The sequence below is a fragment of the Pseudopipra pipra genome, chromosome 5 (assembly GCF_036250125.1).
Source record: "Pseudopipra pipra isolate bDixPip1 chromosome 5, bDixPip1.hap1, whole genome shotgun sequence".
Classification (NCBI taxonomy): domain Eukaryota; kingdom Metazoa; phylum Chordata; class Aves; order Passeriformes; family Pipridae; genus Pseudopipra; species Pseudopipra pipra.
This window is the reverse complement of record NC_087553.1, coordinates 20,881,473-20,900,464: the sequence shown is the minus strand read 5'-3', so window position 1 is coordinate 20,900,464 and position 18,992 is coordinate 20,881,473.

The following is an 18,992-nucleotide window of genomic DNA, read 5'->3' as shown; positions in this document are numbered from 1 at the left end:
GCATCTGCCAGTGATCACGGTGCTCTAATAGACAAGAGTACCACTTATTCCTCTCTTAAGCCCTCCTAGCACCCATGTCTAGGCAAGGGAAAATCCCAGGATCTCCCACTGTATGGTAGCCACTACTAAACACTATTAAAAGTGTCGCTTCTATGTAGACTTCTGCCTTTGTTATATATGATATAGATAGTATATCCCTCTCATGACACTGGAACTCTGGTAAGTCTTCTGCTTGCCTTTCAGCTCACTTCCAAGATTAAGCACACAGATTTTCATTTGGATTCACACATATAAACAATTTCCAGTATGTTTCAATAAGTTTAAGAACAGCACTTTCACATTTCGTTTAGAATTTGTTCCTGGCACTTTCTACTAACACTAGGTTGTATTGGTCCACTTGCTCTGCATAGGGATAAGATGGACCTAACTAGCTCTAATCTAGCAGACTAGAGCTCCCTAACATCCAAGAAGCAGCACAGTCCAAGGCAAGAAGAGACTGCTATACAGTTGACTTAAAGGGCATTGCTCTTAAATGGACAGAAATCTGGAATTGCTACTGTGAAAAGAATAATGCTATTTATTGTATTGAACAGTGGTCTCACAGAGGGATTGGCACTTCAGCATTCTCGGTATTGTACAGTCTTGTACTTGCCTTAATAATTAAACTGTGACCCTCTTCTGCTCCTTTCATCTCTCAGTAATGACCCCTTATAGCATCTGTGGAGGGCAAATATCAGACTGTTCTGTGAAATTCTGAAATATAAAATCATTCTCATAAGACGGAACAAAGTGAAAATTGAAGATTATGTATGATAAATTCAACAAGCCATAGCAATACTACTGGGCCAGTATATTTTTATTGCCCACCTTTATCATTCTCTTCTGTTTCAGCATGACACACCCACTTGCTCAAGAAAAAAAACCAAACAGGCTATGTCTTCCTTGCAGAGCTAAGCAGGGCGAAAGACTGTCTGGGCATGATAACTTGGATGTTGCAGAGCCAAAGTAATAAAACTATCACATATCTGTATGGATGTATTGCAAAGGTGGTATTTCTTGCCGTCCTGCCCCCCAGTGCAACACTGACTTGCAGAGCACAGAGGCCACTTGGATTCACCTATGCTAAGCCACCCTCACCAGGGATGGGGACCAGCAGCTGCGGAAATGTTCCTGATGCCTGGGAAAAATGCCTTCCAGCAAAGCTTGTCTGGAGACGCAGTGTCACATGCAGCACATCACCGTGGCTTCCCTCCAGCCCGGGACGGCTGCACCACGCAGCTGGCGCAGCCTGCAGCAGGAGGGGAGCCTGCACCGCAGACGGAAGTGGGAGACAGGGCCTGAGAGCATCAGTCTTGTCCTGACAGCCTTTGACTAGACAGGTCTGGTTACAGCAGCTGAGGATCTGATCTGCAACACACAAATCCAGCATGAACAACATAAAAATGGAAAGCATCCTGTGCTAGGGGAACATCTGTTTAGGCGGTGAAAACCCCTTGGAGTGCATCATTCTGGGTGAATCAGCACAGCTGAGATGGCTGTTCAGCTGCCTGAGTGGCAGATTTAATTTTTTTCCCGCTTAGCTTTGTGCCATCACTAAGATTTATTAGCCGATGCACTGTACAATTGCAGGAGGTACAGTTATCAGGAAGTACTTGGCTCCCCAGCTCTGTTACTGGGCTTTGCACTGCATAAATTACAAGGTGTACACTGACTAGCAGATAAGCAGACCCTCTGTTATGCTCTGTGGTTCTGCATTGTCATTCCTGACTGTATCTCCACATTGGTACTGATAGCACTGAACAAGATCTAGATCCTTTACTGGTGTAAATTGGCATCGACCTGTCAAATCAGTGATGCAATGTGGATTTGCCCTCGCTAAGCATCTGGCCCATCTTTAAAACTCTCTGGATGAAAACTATTGGGCTGCAGGAATTGAAGCTCTGGTATTCTCTGTAATTAAGCTGACAGTGTTGGTTGGGATTGTCTTAGCCCTTGCTATGCTTCTGCAGTTGCTGTAGATAGGAAGAACAAACCTTGTTCTTTGGATGTTCTTGTTCATCTCCTCTGATGAAACAGAACTGTGGCCACTTGACACAAGATGTATATTAACATCTTGGTCAAGCTTATGAAAATGAGTCCAGGAGAAAGAGAAGACCCAGTCCCTGTAGCCTTGAGATGAGATCTGGAGGGCTCTATTGCATCTGCTGTTCTCCCGAGGCTGTGCCATCCCAGGGCTGCTCAGACAGAGAGAAAAATCACAGTTATATTTTCTTCTCTGTCTAAGCAAGACAGTGGTTGCCTTCTGGTACAAGGCCGACATCGTGCAAGGTCCATGTAGGTCAGTTGGCCAATATTGCTTTTTGTTACACATATCAAAAATTTATCAGCAAATTGTGATAATTTGTGATAATTGTGAACAAAAATGGGCTCATAGAAAATAATTAAGAAAAAAACCCAAATCTGTTTTGTGATACAGTCCAGAGCACCTGAACATTTCCAGGTATTGTCTTTGACTAAAAACATCAGGTTTCAGTTTATTTCTCAGCAAAAAAAAATATTAAAACACTTCCATATACAGTAGGCACTTTGCAGGTGCTAAAATACTGCAGGAATTCCAATTCTCTGTCAAAGTTGAAAGTTGTCAAGCAAAATTTAGACAGAGTCCACCTGGATAAACCTTAAAAAAAGAAATCTGTGCCGTTGCTTTCTTACTCATACCTCAGCAGTAGCCATTTTATGACCATGGATACAGAATTCAGATTTAAGCCAGGATTCAAAGGAGGCATGAATCTAGTCTAGCTCTGAACTTGGCCATAAATCCCAACACCTTGAAAGAGACATGAATAAACATTTTTCTTCTTCTGGCCTAACCCATAGTTATAACCACAGCTTTGGTCAGAACAGACTACAACAAAAGATGCTCTTCATCTTCTTCAGAAGATACCACTTTCCAATTCTTTAATCAATTAATTCTAACTAGCATCCAGTTTATTGGTGACCTGAGACATAGAAGACAGGGAAATATGCTGCTCTTGAAGAGACTAGTCCTTGATCTAATGACACCACAAATGGTTGGTTGTACAACACCTGTCTACCAGTGTTTGAGTATTTGCATCAGGATAAAGAATGAACCAGTGCCCAAGTAAAGTCTGGAAATTCATACTACCACTTGAATAAATTTTGAAATCAGAAGCATAATTTTGCTGAGATCATGTTATAAATGTCTCTGCTCCATGGAACCAGACTCTAATTCCTTGCTATGCCCTATGAAACCGTGGTTACAACACTCAGCTTAGTACTGTTTTCATATCTCCTGCTTGTTCCTAACCACTCAGCTGAACATCAAGTATTCTGTTACAAACACCCTACGAACCTGGAGTAAGCGTTTGCTTGGAAAATACTGGTGTCTGAAAACTTATATAGTCTTGCTCTAGGGATAGACCAAAGCCCCAAGACCTAAACATTTCTAAATTCTCCAGAAGAGACAGAAAGGGGAACAATGCATTTTTTAAAAGCCAGGGGATGGCCAAGAAATCAGCTGACCCTAATCTTGATGTTCTCTTTCAAGCAGAACTCAGTTTTTGGCAATTTTATCTGACCTAGTGTGAAACAAATGCTAAGTAGAAATTGAATAAAAAGATCAGGTTGTCAGCTCATAACAATAAGTTGCTAAGTCTTGGCATACAATAAAATATAAATTAATGGCAAATGATAAAAAGCCCACAGGACAGTCATCTATCAAACTGACACGCTGCATTGCAAAGTATAGTTTACCTTATCTGTACTGCTTAACATGGCTTGACTAATGTGATTTCTCAGCCTAAGGGACAGATCTCCAGGCCTTCAGATCACCTCCCTCCTTGCACTTTGCTCTGCTATTCCTGAGAGCAGCATGTTGAAGATGAATACTTGCTTGCATCACTACATTAAGGTCAGCACCTTAAGTCCAGAAATGGGATAAAGATTACCACAGTGTTTATTTTCATCTCCTGTAAGGATTTTATCTTCCCAAAGTTTTGCATTACTGCTCAACAGGTCAGGGCAGGATGTAACAAGTAACTCTGACAACAATGTAAATGTGTTACTGTCATGCCATGCAATTGTCATGTTACTATGCCATATTTCCAAAGCAAAAACTGATTGGTTACAAATCACAAAATCAGTAGAAGATACTTGCTATTAAATTGCAGTGGGGAGAAAGGAATTACTTTCAGAACTGTGTGTTTTCAATGAGAGTTCCTGCAAAGAAACAACTTTTAAACTTTATTGAATTTAGTGTTTGAATACTTTTCCCCTTGGTAAAGACCTTCTATCCATTAACGCTGGAAAACAGCCTTTTGTGGGATTCATTCCAAATCAAATTTAGGAGAGAAGCAGGGATAGTGTGTTCACAGACACATATGTGCAATTAAATGAGTACATGCTCTCATAACAAAGAGCCAACTCAATTACCTCCCAAGTATAAAGCTTACAAAGAAGAAGATGTGAACTTTATTCCAGAAGGTTTACTGAGCAAACATGAGAGAAAGAATGTGGAAGAAATTTATGTGAAAGTAAATACTTCATACCTTATAAAATTCCCATTGGCTGATTACAAAAAACTCTTGGAAATGCCAATTAGTCAGGTGTCTCTTTGCCCTTTTTAATTCTCCTACCCTTATTAAATCAATATCTCAGACAACTTATTGGCTCCCCAAAGTCTAGGTCAAACAGAGAGGCAAGAAGAGGTGGAATGAAAGGCTGTGCTTAATTTCATGCCATGATCTAACTGTGGGTGAGGAGAGAAAGAATAATTTAGCTTGATTAAATAACTGAATATACAGTGCCTTGAATGGAAAATTGGCCTTCACACACAAAACTATCAGGACAATCCCTGACCAAAAACCATTACCACTGCTGGTTGCAAAGTTGTGACCAATTCTTTTCAGAGGCATTTCAATTTTTTTCTGCTCTGCACGTAGGGACTTTTATCTCCTCTCTGACAGCACCCTGTGAAGGAGATTGAGTCATGGCCCTCACTGAACCCAAAGAACCCTCCACCTTCATGGGCTAAAAAAAAGACCCTGCTGCCCATGAGCTGCTGTTTACCTCAGCCCTTTCCAGCAGGTGTATGAAATCTGATCACAGCACATGAAGGACAGCAGTCACTGTAGACTTTTGTCAGGTTTGGGGATACTTGGAAATTTAGAATATCATAGTGTGCAATACCATACATTATAGGGAAAATTGGATCAGTGCGGCAAAAATGTTCTGCCTGAGGAGAGTAAAGATGAGGAGCACCAGTCTTATCCACAACAAAGTTCAGAATGACAGGGCCTGAGTTGCAACAAGCTGATACAATTCCACTCACCTTGAGGTACCAACCATTTCCATCAGCTGGAGACCCGTCTAAGGAGGTGTATTACAAGCTACTTTTTAAAATGATGGTGTTAGGTCAAGGTAAGAACTGAACTATCTGTTGAGTGTGCTGTTCTCATTCCACTTGATTCAATAAGATTTTAGAGCAACAAATCTCTTAAATAAAGCACTTGATATCTAAGGAGGGGATGAGATAATTACAATCTAATCATACTAAATCCTCTCTTCCCATCCCCTCAAGACTGCTTCTATTCTTGCTAAGAAAGCAGATCTTCCCCAATTCAAAGATCAAACTCTTAGGAAAGACTTTTTTAAAAAGCAATGTAAATATGTAAAAATAACCCCATGCATTTCTGGGAACCCAGATTAGATTTTAATGCTTCTCAGTAACATCCATATGATAAGAAAGTATTTAGAGGTCCCACGGAGAACAAGCAGTGGGAGTATGCTAATTAATGAATTTTTATCTTAACACTTGCTATTGAGTAAAAACAGAAAGGGAAAGCAGACGCTGTACGGTGGTAAAAGGACAGAGAACAGGACAGAGAGGAGCAAAAAATACACAAAACTTTTCCCTTGATTTTGGAGATCAGTTAGTATGTGAGGCAGAGCACAGATTAAGGTAGGACAAGAGGAAGATTATGACTGCACATGTCTTTGCCTGGATAACATGAGGAATGGCACAACTAGACACAAGAGTTAGATGAGGGATGCAATCAAAATGGAAAATCTTTTCCTTTTGAGAATTTTATTCTCATAATGCTCCTGTACTGCAAATGAATAGAGTCATCTTCAGCCTGGAAATCAATAAGACACAAAGTGACCCAGACAGGGTTTTGAAAAGCTAACTAAATCATGCAGAGTGCAATCCACACCAAACAACATAATGTTTTCAAGGAAACCTCCGTGTAGGGCTTTTGCTGTGTTGGCGTCTTTGCCTACTGATCACAGAAATTGTAAGAAATATTAATCAAGAGTAGTTTAACTTCAAAATGATCTGAAACAGTTCCTCCTTCTCCTTATCTGGTTGGAAGTTGAGGAAGGGAATGACTTTGCTTAGATTAACTACAATATTTTGTTTAGCAGTGGTTTGGATAGTTAATTTCTTAAATTACTGAAGTGAAAAATTAGCAATGAAAATTAAACTCAGAAATCCAAATGCTTTGCTTAGAAAATGGTAACATGAATGCAATTGTTTGACTGACTAGAAATTGGTTTCATAGATCTATACAGTTATCAAAGCAGAGAACCTTGCAATGCAAATCCCAGTTTTTCATTTAGAACCTTAAAAAAATAGGGAATTTCTACCATGTTTGAGCAAGCAATTATGTTTTGTACAAAAGGGAGTGCCAAAAAATAATTCCTCTTGCCATTTTCATCTCTTTGCCTTTAGTCTGACTTGCACTTTCTCTGCAAAGCAATGTAGCAAATGAACTTGATCTACGGTTTTCAATGTACACCGATGAACGTGGCCAATTCATGTTTAATATAATTCTCTGACCTCTAGATTTAGTCTGTACATCTGCTACTATTTCACATGCTGATGACATGGACCAAGCAAGGTAATACAGATCTCTCGTCTCACTGAAAAACCATTAAAAGGTTTTGTATTCTTCATTTGACCAAATCAATTAATATTTAAAATCTTCTGAGAGAACAACTGTTACTTCTTTTCTAATACTTCTGCCTATTAGAACTTTAATGCATGTGGCATAATGAAAATTATAGTAATTTCAGTGCTTAGGGAGTTTCAGCTGCCAAAATAAAAACCTACACCTGCACAATCCTAGGAAAGCGAGTCTGCACCCCTTGGGGGGATCTGTCTCCATGGCAGAGTTTCCTGGATCAGGGCCATTGCTTATTTTATACCCATGGACTGAAAATTCCTGAATTCTTCTGCTCTGCCTTCTGTGAGTTGCAGCAGTGGATGAGTCATTTTACCTCATACCTAACATGTCATTTCCCATCATCTATTGAGTATGCAACCACAAGAAGATGAAGCAAAAACACAGCTATTTCTTATCTCACAACAGTGTTTATTTTGAGCTAATCAGTCATACTGACATCTGTTTGGCCCTAATCCTGATTTTGTTAATAAACCATTTGTGTAAATCTGTTCTGTGCAAGACCATGCCTTACTGCACCCTGAAGACTGATGAATGCATTTTGGAAGCCAGCAATACTTTAGGATAAGCCCACATTGAAACTCGAGTAATCTTCCAATAAATGTTGTCCATGAATGAGCTCATGAACTTCTAGTATGAAGACCAACTTTATCTCTGGGGTCGAAGTCATTCAGTGGGCAATTTTCCAAATAGGAAAACAAAGCAACCTTCTTACTGCCCAAGATCTTCCTCCAATCTCTGCTGCTTGTTAAAAAAAACGGTCCACTCTTTGATGTGAGCCCTCGCAAATACTGTGGTTATTTAATTATTCTGTTTCTTGTCTCATGGTAATTCTCCTAGATCCTTGCTACAACAATGGTTCATATTTCTGAAGGCCAGAGCAAACCAGACTGATCATCTGGTCTGGCCTCTTGCAAAACATGCACCACAGCATTTCACTTTCTGATCTCTGAATCAAGCCTTATACCTTGTGGGAATTCCAAGGTATTCTGATTTTGATTTCAAGTGCTGGAGAATTTACCACATCTTTGGTTATCCATTCCAGACATATGTTGCCTTCATGGTTAGGACGTTTCCAGTTTGGATTTTTCTGATTTTTCATTTTCAAGTCTTACATCCTGCTGTGCTCAAGACACAATGAGGTCTGTTTGGTATCCTGTCCTCCACCCCATGCAAAGATTTCAGGCTGAGACCCAGGGGGCCTCTCTGTCTCCTACTCAGATAAAGACACCACCTGGAGCTTCTCACATCTTCAGCTGACAGAAGTGGATTTAACACCAAATTCTCTCTGATAATTCCTCTCTGACATCTCTACACGTTCTCAGCATTTGGTCTGAGGGCAGGGACCAGTGTGAGAGGCAGCAGAACCAGGCAGGGTAGGACGTATTTGCTCCTGAGCAGTTCTTGGACACAGCCCAGCCTTGTCTCCCTGCCCCAGCCTCCCTGCCAACTTGGGCCACTGTTGCTCACTCACCTGCCCAATGGCACTTTGTCCCCACTACCCGGGACACACTACTTCCTCACCGGATCTGCACTGTTTATTCCTCATCCGCCTAATCTCTCATTCCTCCTCTTAAAAAGCATGTTTTTGCACCACTGGCCTTCCTGGACAGCACTGTTTATGTCACTCTGAGTATGCCTTTGGCTATTTATTTCCCCAGGAAATGCCACGTCACCTGGAAATTTTGTATTTTCTCTGATACGAAAGAAAGCTTACAGGAATGAATTCTTATTTCTGTCAACTTCCTTGTGTCCTTTGAGAGGCTCCAGCTGCAAAATGGAGTCCAAAGGCAGACTTCTCAAAAAGTCCATACTGACTGGATCTACAGTCATTGGGATGTGACCTTTGCAGTCATGTTTCACAGGGGAGGCACAGGGATGTCTGTGCCAAAGCTATAGCACTTTCAGCAGTGACTGTATTCACATCTAGACATTTACTTCTCATTCATCCTGCAGTGTTGCATAACCTGGATTTGTTGCAGGCTTCTGGGAATGCACAAATAAGCATGTCTGTGAAAAGTCTGTTTTTCTGCCATCCTGCCTGCCTGTGGACACACAGCTATCCCACAAAATGTCATAGGGATTCAGCTAGTCCTGCACCCTCTCCTCCAGCTGAGGAGCACTGGCGGAGTCTTGCTCCAAGCCAGATGCCTACTTTCCAGAAAATCCCAGGACCTTAGCAATGCTGAGGTCTTCATCCTTCAGCTACTTTGGCTGAAACAAGTCAACCACTTCAAAAGTTTCTGAGGGAAGGAGGAATGACATGCAGGCAGACAGACACTCATGCAGATGGATGGTCACAGGCTAGAAAGACAGGAGGGAGATAAATCATTTCTGTTGTGGGAATTCATTCTCAGTCACCTTACCAATCTTTTCTGCTTCACTTTACGATCTCTGCTGTGCAGTCACTGGTTGCTCACCCTTGATGCACACTGAGACAAATCTTACGAGCTTTTTTGTCCCTCTGGCAATCACTTGCCTAGAAAGATTTCTTTTCCTGGGAAATTCATAAAACAGGAGCCACTGAGAAAAGCTGCAAAAAACAACTATTTAGTGTACCCAGGCTCCATCTGTTGCTCTCAGCAAGTCCCAGGAAAGTACTGGCAGGCTTAATTCACTCTGAAAGACCACTGAAATCTGTGAGATTCATCTGAAGCAGCCCACGCCCTGTGAGTTTGAAAACCCAGGAAGCATCCCAAGAGCTTTATTTGGGAGCACGCTACACTAAGCAGAGCCTCAGAGTTGCTGCAGCCAACCTGAAATCAGTGCAGGAAGCCCCAGGGTGCTACTAAGGGGATCCCACTCAGTGGGAAAGGGACAGCTATGTCAGCTTGGGAAGAGCTTCACCTTGGCTTTCCTGCTCCCAGATGTCTGCCTGGCCAGTGTAGCTCTCCAGGCTGTGGATCTGGCCAAGCATTTCACGGTCACACCAGTTTGGGCTGGGATCACACCATCTCTCCTTCTCCCTGGGGCAGAAGTGCTCTGGCAACACCAGGGTAGCAAAGACAGACCCTGCAGCAGGACACAGAGAAACAACTCCCACTAGGTGCCGGGTTTGCTCTGCAGGGATCGTTAGAGCAGTTAAAACACCACCATCGAAACACAGGCTGCATGCCCAGAGTATCATACAAGGCCCTCTCTATCAGCCCAGTGCGAATTTGCTGCTCTCATGGGAAAAATCAAAGGGCCCGGGGCAGCAGACAGACTGTTAGCAAGCTACAGAAATAGTGAGTGGCTGATGTCTAGACTCAGGAAAGGAAATTCCTCTCAGTGTTTAGAAGAGCCACACACATACACATACAAATAAAAAACAGGAAGGCATGTGCTGCTGAAGTCTTTGAGAGCAGCCCAAGGGAAACGGTGTAATTTGGTAGAAGAAGCAAACAAGGCATCCACTTAGACATAACCTGACAGGCCTACCAAGGATGGCGCTCTGACAGACAAGTCCTAGAGAAACTGGATCTGGCACAGCAGCACAGAACTGCCTCTGCAACAAATGTAGGGGACAAGGCCTGGGGAGAGATCCCAGACACATCAAACAGCTCGAGATCTCTTAACAGGAGAAGCAGAAGGTTACAAGTTGTCATATTGCTTGAGAGAGATGCATATTTGGAGCTGTTACAGCTTCTATCTTTTGGCCTGGGAGCCCATCTGTGTTCAGATACATTAATCTCTTTTTGAGAAGGGAACTGGGTGATGTGTGCATACCCAAAAGACCCTAGAAAATCCCTGGCCCAGACATATTTATCACATTATAATGACCTGTAGAAGTGCCAGTTTTTGGTGAGTACTATGTAATGTGGTTCCAACCACAGACTTTATTTTTCCACCATGATGAGGACCACAATCTCTTATCTGAAATAAATAAATAAATGAGAAGGGTCAAGGGGCTGCAAATCATACTGACCTGATTCTCTAATTGATAGCAACACAAAGTGGTTTTTTTTTTCCCTTTTTTTTTCCCCCTAAGATATTTGCTGCTAGACTAGAGGGCACCCTGCTTCATTTAGCAAAGGCCAGAACAGATTCACTTGCCAGGTCTCAGACATTATGTGATCTGAATGCAATTTCTCCACCCAGTCAACAAACACCCTATGTTTATTAATTTCAGAAGAGACTAGTGAGGATGCAGTGAGGGAGGGAGGGAGGCAGAGAAGGAGGAAAAGAGGGAGGGGAGGAAATGCCCTTTGACCAAGCAGAATGCTCAGTGAATTGTTACTAGCACAGTATGCTGAAACTAAAGCTGGGCCATGTCCTTTTATTTCACAGCAAAACTTGCCTTAGGACTGGAAAACAAGATTTCTGTTCCACTGGGCTGGTACACAGCATAAGACACAGGCAAGAAGTGAAGAAGAATTTACAAATGAGAGGACAGGGGAATATAAATTAAAGCATCTTTCTTTTTGCAAAAGAAAAGAGTTGGGACAATAACTCTGCCCCTGCACATCACTAGGCTATCTCCTGGCACACTCAAGTCCTTCTGGTTTGCTGGACCACCACGGCAGCCCCCTCCCACAGACAAGCTCCTTGTAGGAGAGGGCAGCTGTGAGCACAAGGGCACAGACTAGTGCTCACTAGAACCCTGGATACACAAAGTATGGCCAGGACTCTCAGAACACCACCACAGGGAATGTGTCTGAGTGGATCCTAAAGAAAAATAAGGTCAGGAGAAAGAGATTGCCACCCTCATTGCAATTCATAGTATCCACATCCTGTTTCTCCACTGGCTCGAAGTAAAATAGTGTCTGTAGAGCCTATTTAGCTTGGAACAGCAAGCTATGTGCATCCAAGCAGCCATGCTGCAAGCATTTCTCTTATGCCTGGTGTCTCACCTTCTTCCCAGATCCACAGCTGAGCCTCACTGCTAACTTTTGATGGGGACCAGGAATCAATGCTTGCCTCTTACATCTCCTTTCTTGACCAAAGGACTGCATATCACAGCTCTCCTTCCTTGCCTTGCCTCCTGATAACTGCCTTCTTGGTCCACATTCGAAACTTTCGTAAGGACCCAGCAGTGTTCCCAACTTAACAGAAGAGACTGTGAAGAAGATGTGAATGCACTTCATCCAGCTATATCCATGTTAATGCAAGTTGTACTTAGCTCACTCTGTCCCACCATTTACCTCCCACATAAATGAGGGGTTTTGGTTGAACGTGTAAATGCTTTCGCTCAAGGCAAGTATTTGGTTTAGAGTGTGAGTCACTGAGTGAAAACATCATAGCCTACAGTATGCAGAAAAGGAGCCTAATGGATCTATCTAATTCTCTCTTTTCACCTTAAGTTTCCTAGATCTTGCACATCTGATTATATCTGTGTGGAACAAAGGAGAGAGATATCAGGTAGTTCAGCTACTATAAAAATCGTCATTAACATTTCTCCTGACAAAAATACCACAGCATTATATGTGCATGATACAAGAGGTTATTGATTTTTTGTAAATTATAGTTGATATAGGACAATGTATTCCCCTTTGTCTGGTCCCCAAAGCTTTTTCTCAGGGAGATTCCTATCAGGGAGCTAATGTTGCACTCTTCATTGATGAAGAGTTACACAAAAGGGATTTCAAATACCATGAACCATAAACCATAAGCCACCTCCTTGGAACCTATTCCTAGGAGCAGATGGCTTACACTGCTTGCCAAAACTTTTGTCCAGCATGGAGAGCATTCAGCTGGTGCTAAAACTTAATACGTGATTTTTTTCTACACCCAAGGAGTTTGCTATGAATTTCTGCACTGAACAGCTTTCCTCTCTGTTGTAAGACAGATGAGGTCACCAGAATTACAGTAAATACTGAGCCCAGAAAAACTGAATTTCATGTTGCTCCATCATGCTTTTTGCTTGTCACTTCTGCTCTTGCGGGTGACAGTGACTATTGAACAATTTGAAGACTGTGAAGTCACAGACTAATTGAAAGCTTGTAGAGATCTGTCAGAAGTGTCTTCTTGATGCCTTGAGCCTCTGCTACACCTTGTTTAAACACATGCTATTTGGAAGATTCAAAGCCAGCTAGTAAGGAGAAAGCAAGAATGCACCTGGATAAAGAAACACACAATCTGTTTATTTTCTTCCTTCTGTTCTGCATCATATTAATTTCTTAATGGGTAAAATATATTTGCAGTCCCTGGAATTCCACAGTCTGCTTCTTAACTTTTTTTTTTTTTTAACTGTATGGTGCAGCCAGGTGGTGAACCAATAACATTTTTCACCTTGGCTGACACAATTAAACACTATGATTTTCAACCACCAAGAAAAGTTGGCTGGTTGAGTAAGGGCAGTTTGACAACTAAGATATTTATGTACAGCCAAAATGAGATAGTGCCCTATATTTTAAACAGTTCAAGTCAGAGGAGAAAAATGTAAAATTGGTTCTTAGATAATAATGCCTAATCTTTGTTTTTATGGCACATTGCTGTGCAATTAAGGTTGGCCCATGAAAGCTGTGCGTGAGTTTTTAAATTGCTGAATGGCCTCATAGATGGCAGGAAGGAAAATAAATATTCTACTGTTTATACTTTCTGAAGTAAAGTCTTCGAGATAAACAGTGTGTCAGGCTGACAGGTGTGACTTCTTTAGCCTTTGCCTGATGAATTTTTCATTCACAGCTGAGGCTGATAGCCTGAAACTGTTGATGGAAAAACCCCATGGTTCAGATTTTGATGGGAATATGAATGTCTGGGTTTTAGAAGGGTCTGACTTCTGTGTAAAGAATTACAGACACTCTGCTGTGTAGGCACCATGGGGGAAGGACGGCGCTGCAGGCACGCTGCATCGGACTGGTGTTTCGTTCAAGGTAAGCAATATAAGGGTATGGAGTTTTCTAGGAAGATGATCAGATGCTTCTGCCCCATGATACTTGGAAAGCAGAAAGGTTCTTTAAAGCCTTCTCCCTAATTATTCATAAAAATCCCAAAACCATGCACTACCACACCATTCTTGATTTTGGCAAATTCCTCACTTACCAATGTCCAATTCTTTGTGGAATTGCTGCTTGTAAGCTAGTGACAGGAGCATTAATAGCATCTATCTCTTGCTAGTTGTGTTTGGCTTGTCCCAGATTTTAGCTTAGGTCAGCCTGGGTCCAAGGAGGGCTGGATGGAGAGAAATGGACTTGTATTGATTACAATTAGGAGAAAATGATGAGCAGGGATCATCTGTACAAGCAATTTCACATTGTAAAAGAAAGGCTGCAATCTCCAGGCTAACCAAATGTGAAAAAAGGCTTGCTGATCCCATGCCAGTACATGGAAATTCCAAGAACAACAAGCTAATCCAATAAGATCCAATAAGACATTGAGATTGAGAAGTAAAGAGACAAATTGTGCTCATACTCCATGAAAATACAGAGCAATTGTAAGTCCTATAAACTCCCCAAGATTATTTTTCCTGTCCAAGAAAATCACTTCTGTCTCATATGGCTTGAATTTAAACCAACTAGCTTAAATCCTCGCCCTTAACTCAATCACTGAGAAAATAAAGAGAAAGGGGGATCGAAGTTCAAAGTAAAACAGTGGGGCAACACATGGAGCTGGGCACAGGGATGGCGTGCCAGGCAGACACAGACTCCTGCCCCACCACTCCCACATGGGGCATGGGCCAGATGGGGTTTGTTGCCTTAAAAAGCTGTAACCGCAGGAACCAAAGGGGAGCTCCTCCCCTGCCTAGGGCTTCTGAAGGGCTTTCACACTTCAGAGGACTTGTCAGTGGTCAGTGGCCCCATGTGAATGCACAATGCACAACAGCTCCAAGATGTCATTTCTGTATTGACAATCATCTGCAAGTGTTTGGGAAGAGGAGGAAGGACATACGTAACCCTTCACTTCTTCTCTTACACAAAACTTTCTACTACATATTAGCAGTCTTCCCAGCTGCTTCAGGCATAGATCATTTCAAGTTTTTCACAGTAATTAACTGCACAGTCCCTTTTTCCCCTATGAAACAGCTGATTTATGAGGTGATGGCAAGACTGTATTTCATCAGGTCACCTAGCAGTGAGATAGAGATGAAAACTGACTCTAAAACCCTTACCATCTTTTAGGTGGTAAGTTATAAACATTGCTGAGGAAAGACGAAGAGATTGGAAAGCTCCGAGCATGCCTTAATTGTAAAACAATAGGAAAATCAGGGCTAGGCTATGATTAAATTGAACAGGAGTCTAGACCACACACACGCACACACAAAATACATAAGCCGTTTCAGAGCTGAATACCAAGTATGGATTTTTTCATCCCCACAAATGATAACTGAGAGGATCAATTCTTCTCCAGAAGTTCATTTTTACTTAGAAGAGTGACTTTGTAAGATATCTGCTTTCTCTGAGTATTCAGTACCTACTATGCTTACTCCAGCAACCATATGTGCATTAAGTTTTGCTGTTGTTAACAATGAACAGCCAATGGAGTTATGATAGGCAATTCCAAAATCCAAAGAAAAGGGATTTGCAACCAAGAAAATACTGTGACCAGCATACCCCTTACTGTTGGTGGCAGTGCTTCGCCAACACGACTGGCAGTGACAGCAGTTAAGTGTAAGGAATGAAACAGAAATCTTCTAGCCTTCTCTGTTTACCACATTTAATCCAGGCTTGGCAATGCCCAGTCAACACAGAACTCCACATAGCTGTTTTGTTTTTTTTCCAAAAGACCTGTTGTTCTGTCCACAGCACAACACGACAGACATATATAGCACTTCCAGAAGGGTGTACATTTTCTCCTTTTTTTTTTTTTTTAGGACCAAGCTCTGTTTTCTTCTTCCTACACATAGTTTTCCTAAAGATTAAGCTGCATAATATCTCCTTTGATTTGTTTTCTCATTTCCTTAAAAAAAAAAATAACCAAGAGGAAAGAGATGGTGTGTCTCTACAAGGTTATTTGTGCAAGAAATCCTGTGTTATAGATTTACATGCATGGGACAGTTAAATGAAAAGGGGAAAGTTCAATTTAGAGGGCCATGACAAAGGAAATGGAATCATGGTGTCAGTTACATTTCCCTAAATGAGAAAACATTTGGTATAAAGAGATGCAAAGTCAGGGGGAGAAGTAAAGACACTGTTTTGCTTTGCAGAGCCAGGGAGCACCCAGCTGAGCGGGGTGGGGGGATTTGAGTTCCCATCTGGGCATGAGGTACAGCATGGCTGGCAGCCCTGCAGTTTTCCTGCAGCCATGAGGGTGTTCCTAGAACATCTGAAAGGAAAATTTGGCAAGTAATAGAGGAGCTGGATGCAAAGGGAGAAAGACTGTGGATTAAAAATGATCACTTTCCAGAAATAAAAACAAAAACCAGCCACCAATTTCTGCCTTGCATAACAGGAGACATGGGGATACCAATATATATCAACAGTATAATATGCTCACTCACTCCCCCATTCATGTTAGTTTGCACTGGCTTCTTCAATATTTATCAGAAGGAAAAGGCAGGAGTTTTGTTTACAGAGTGATATAAATAACAAAGCCTGAAAGGAGGAACACGATGCCCTGGCTCTGCAGTAATGACAAAAGCAGTGTGGCTGGCTGTCAGGCAAGTCCCCTATCTACTGGCAGCACAGTGATCCAACATTGTGCTACCCAAGGCTGCAGCCACCCACTGCTGGTGCAGGCACGGAACACGACCTTTCCCTCCATAAATAACAGTACTCCATCCAAGTGTCATTATTAAATTCTTTCATGTGTGATGCAAGCCATCCCCAGGAATAAATAGTCTAGTGCATGATTATGCAGGATGGTTTTATAGAGAGACAGTTAAAGAAAACACTGCCCACACCAGATTAGACTCGGACAAATCAGAGAAAACTATGAAAGAGCATGCACATTTTTTAAAGTGTAGCATTAAACACACTTCAAAATCCTAACATCTGACTATTTGTATTCTTTTATCTGATGCTATGCAATCCCTACCCTTAGGTTCCAGCAACTGAAAGCACTTGAGCCTCAGACAAAATGGTGTCTGCCTCACCAACATCCCACCAAATGCCTTGTTGGAGCTGACTGGGTGAGCGTGTTCAGTCAATGTTGACTCTAATCCCATTAGGTGCAGCCAAGGACTGCTCTCCCATAACACACAAAAGCAGGAGTTTGCCAAAGCACTGGTTTCCAGTCCAAACCAATACTCAGACAAAAACAATTTCAGAATAGAAACAATGTCCTAATTATATCTCCCCCAAATATTAATAGAATATTATAGTCATTAAAAATAGACCTTTCAAAAAATCAAGGCCTTTACAAGATCTTCAGCCACCAGCATCTCTCTCACACATTCATAGTGCTCATTGCCTTTACTTATCTCTTGTCTTCCTCAAGATGCAAGAGGTCACACGATGATCCTCCCAGACCAGAAGAGGTACAGGGAGGTCTCTGCCCACACACAGGAGGGATGTCAGATCAGATCTCTTATTTTGGGAGGTGGAGAGAGTCTGAGCTTCCTGAGAAAGAAGCTCAAATCATTGGTATTGCCACCTACTTTTTTTTCCAAATTCCTATGCTTTAGGGAGATTTAGGCAGCATCAAGCAGTTCTGCTGCTCACCATGTAATGCATCATCCATAACGTTGCTCTCCCTCTTTTGTCCATAACAGCTTTAGATCTTGGGGCAGGGAAGGGAATTCTTTGTTTAAATCGAAAATGCTCTTAATTTTCAGCATTCCCTTCATGCTATTCAAATAACAAACCCAATTAAAAATATTTCTGGTTTACCTTTGCGTGATGACACTAAGGTGATTCACTTCTTCCTGCCTGCACTAGCACAAAAGGGAAAGAAGACCACTATGAATGAGCATGGCCCCCATGATAGAGGACAATTTCCTTGAGTTCTCTCACTTCCTTTGACACCTTCATTGCACCCACCAGTCTCTTACAGGAGTGAAGGAAAGAGAATAACACTGAATAACAGATTCTGTCACCATAACAGTGCATTACCAGAAGACGTTCGGATAGTGTCACATATAAAGCCTACATAGGAGAGAACAGCAAGTGGGGGAATCCTCCCATATTGCTCTTTATGAGGATGGGCAACAGAGGAATTATCCCAATGGTACTTGAAGCTTTGCCAATATTTTGACTGAGAAGGAAGCCTGATCAAAGAAAGAGTAATGTTACACCTGGAGGGACGGTAGGGGTAAGAGCATATGTAACTCAAAGGCTTCAGACAGATATTCAAAAATCTACTACATGGTCTATCTAATTCATTGGTTCATAAACTCTAATGGTCCAGGGAATATTTTACAGCACTTCTGCCCCCTCCCCAATTTGGCTTGAAGGCAAATAATATTTTGATCTCTAAGCTGTGCCAGCTCAGACATCTGATGAAGAAAAATTAAGGAAAGACCAGCTGTGTAAAGGATAAACAACACTAACTTTATCATTGCTGTTTTTTCCTCCACTGATATTTTGTTTATTCACAGAACTATTTTATTTTTTTGGAAATTCTGGTGTTCAGCTGGACTCAGTCTATACAAAGTGTCTTCTTCCAACAGCACGATGTCGATCTGCGCCAGCTATGGATCAAGCCCTATGTGTAGGAGACATACTGTATTTCCTGTTTTCTGGCCCTTGATCTCTGGGTTATTATCCATCATATTTTGCCAGAAGTGTCTACTTGCTACATAACAGCTTCAAAGTCAGGCTGGGCAACTGCTTGATGGAGGACATTTAACACATATGTTCCTCGGCCTTGCATTCACTTTCACGTGCATCTTTCCCCCTCTCAACCGATCATCACCGTGCCCATAAATCTTCCCTGGGACACTCTCTGAGAGTCCACAGAGGCATCTGAGCTCGCTCATGCAGCAGTGCTGTGATGAGAGGGCAGTGGCTGACAAAAAAGGAGCACTTCTCCCATCAGGTGGTCTGCTCTTCCTTGTCAGTCACACACTGTGGGGGAAAAGTAGCTGAAAACCAACTGTCCTGCCAAAAAGGACAAAGGAGTTTCTTGCGGGTGGTGCGACTGCGTTATTTATTTATTTTACCTATTTACCACACTCCAGTCACAAGCTTGATTTTCCCTAATCTTACAAGT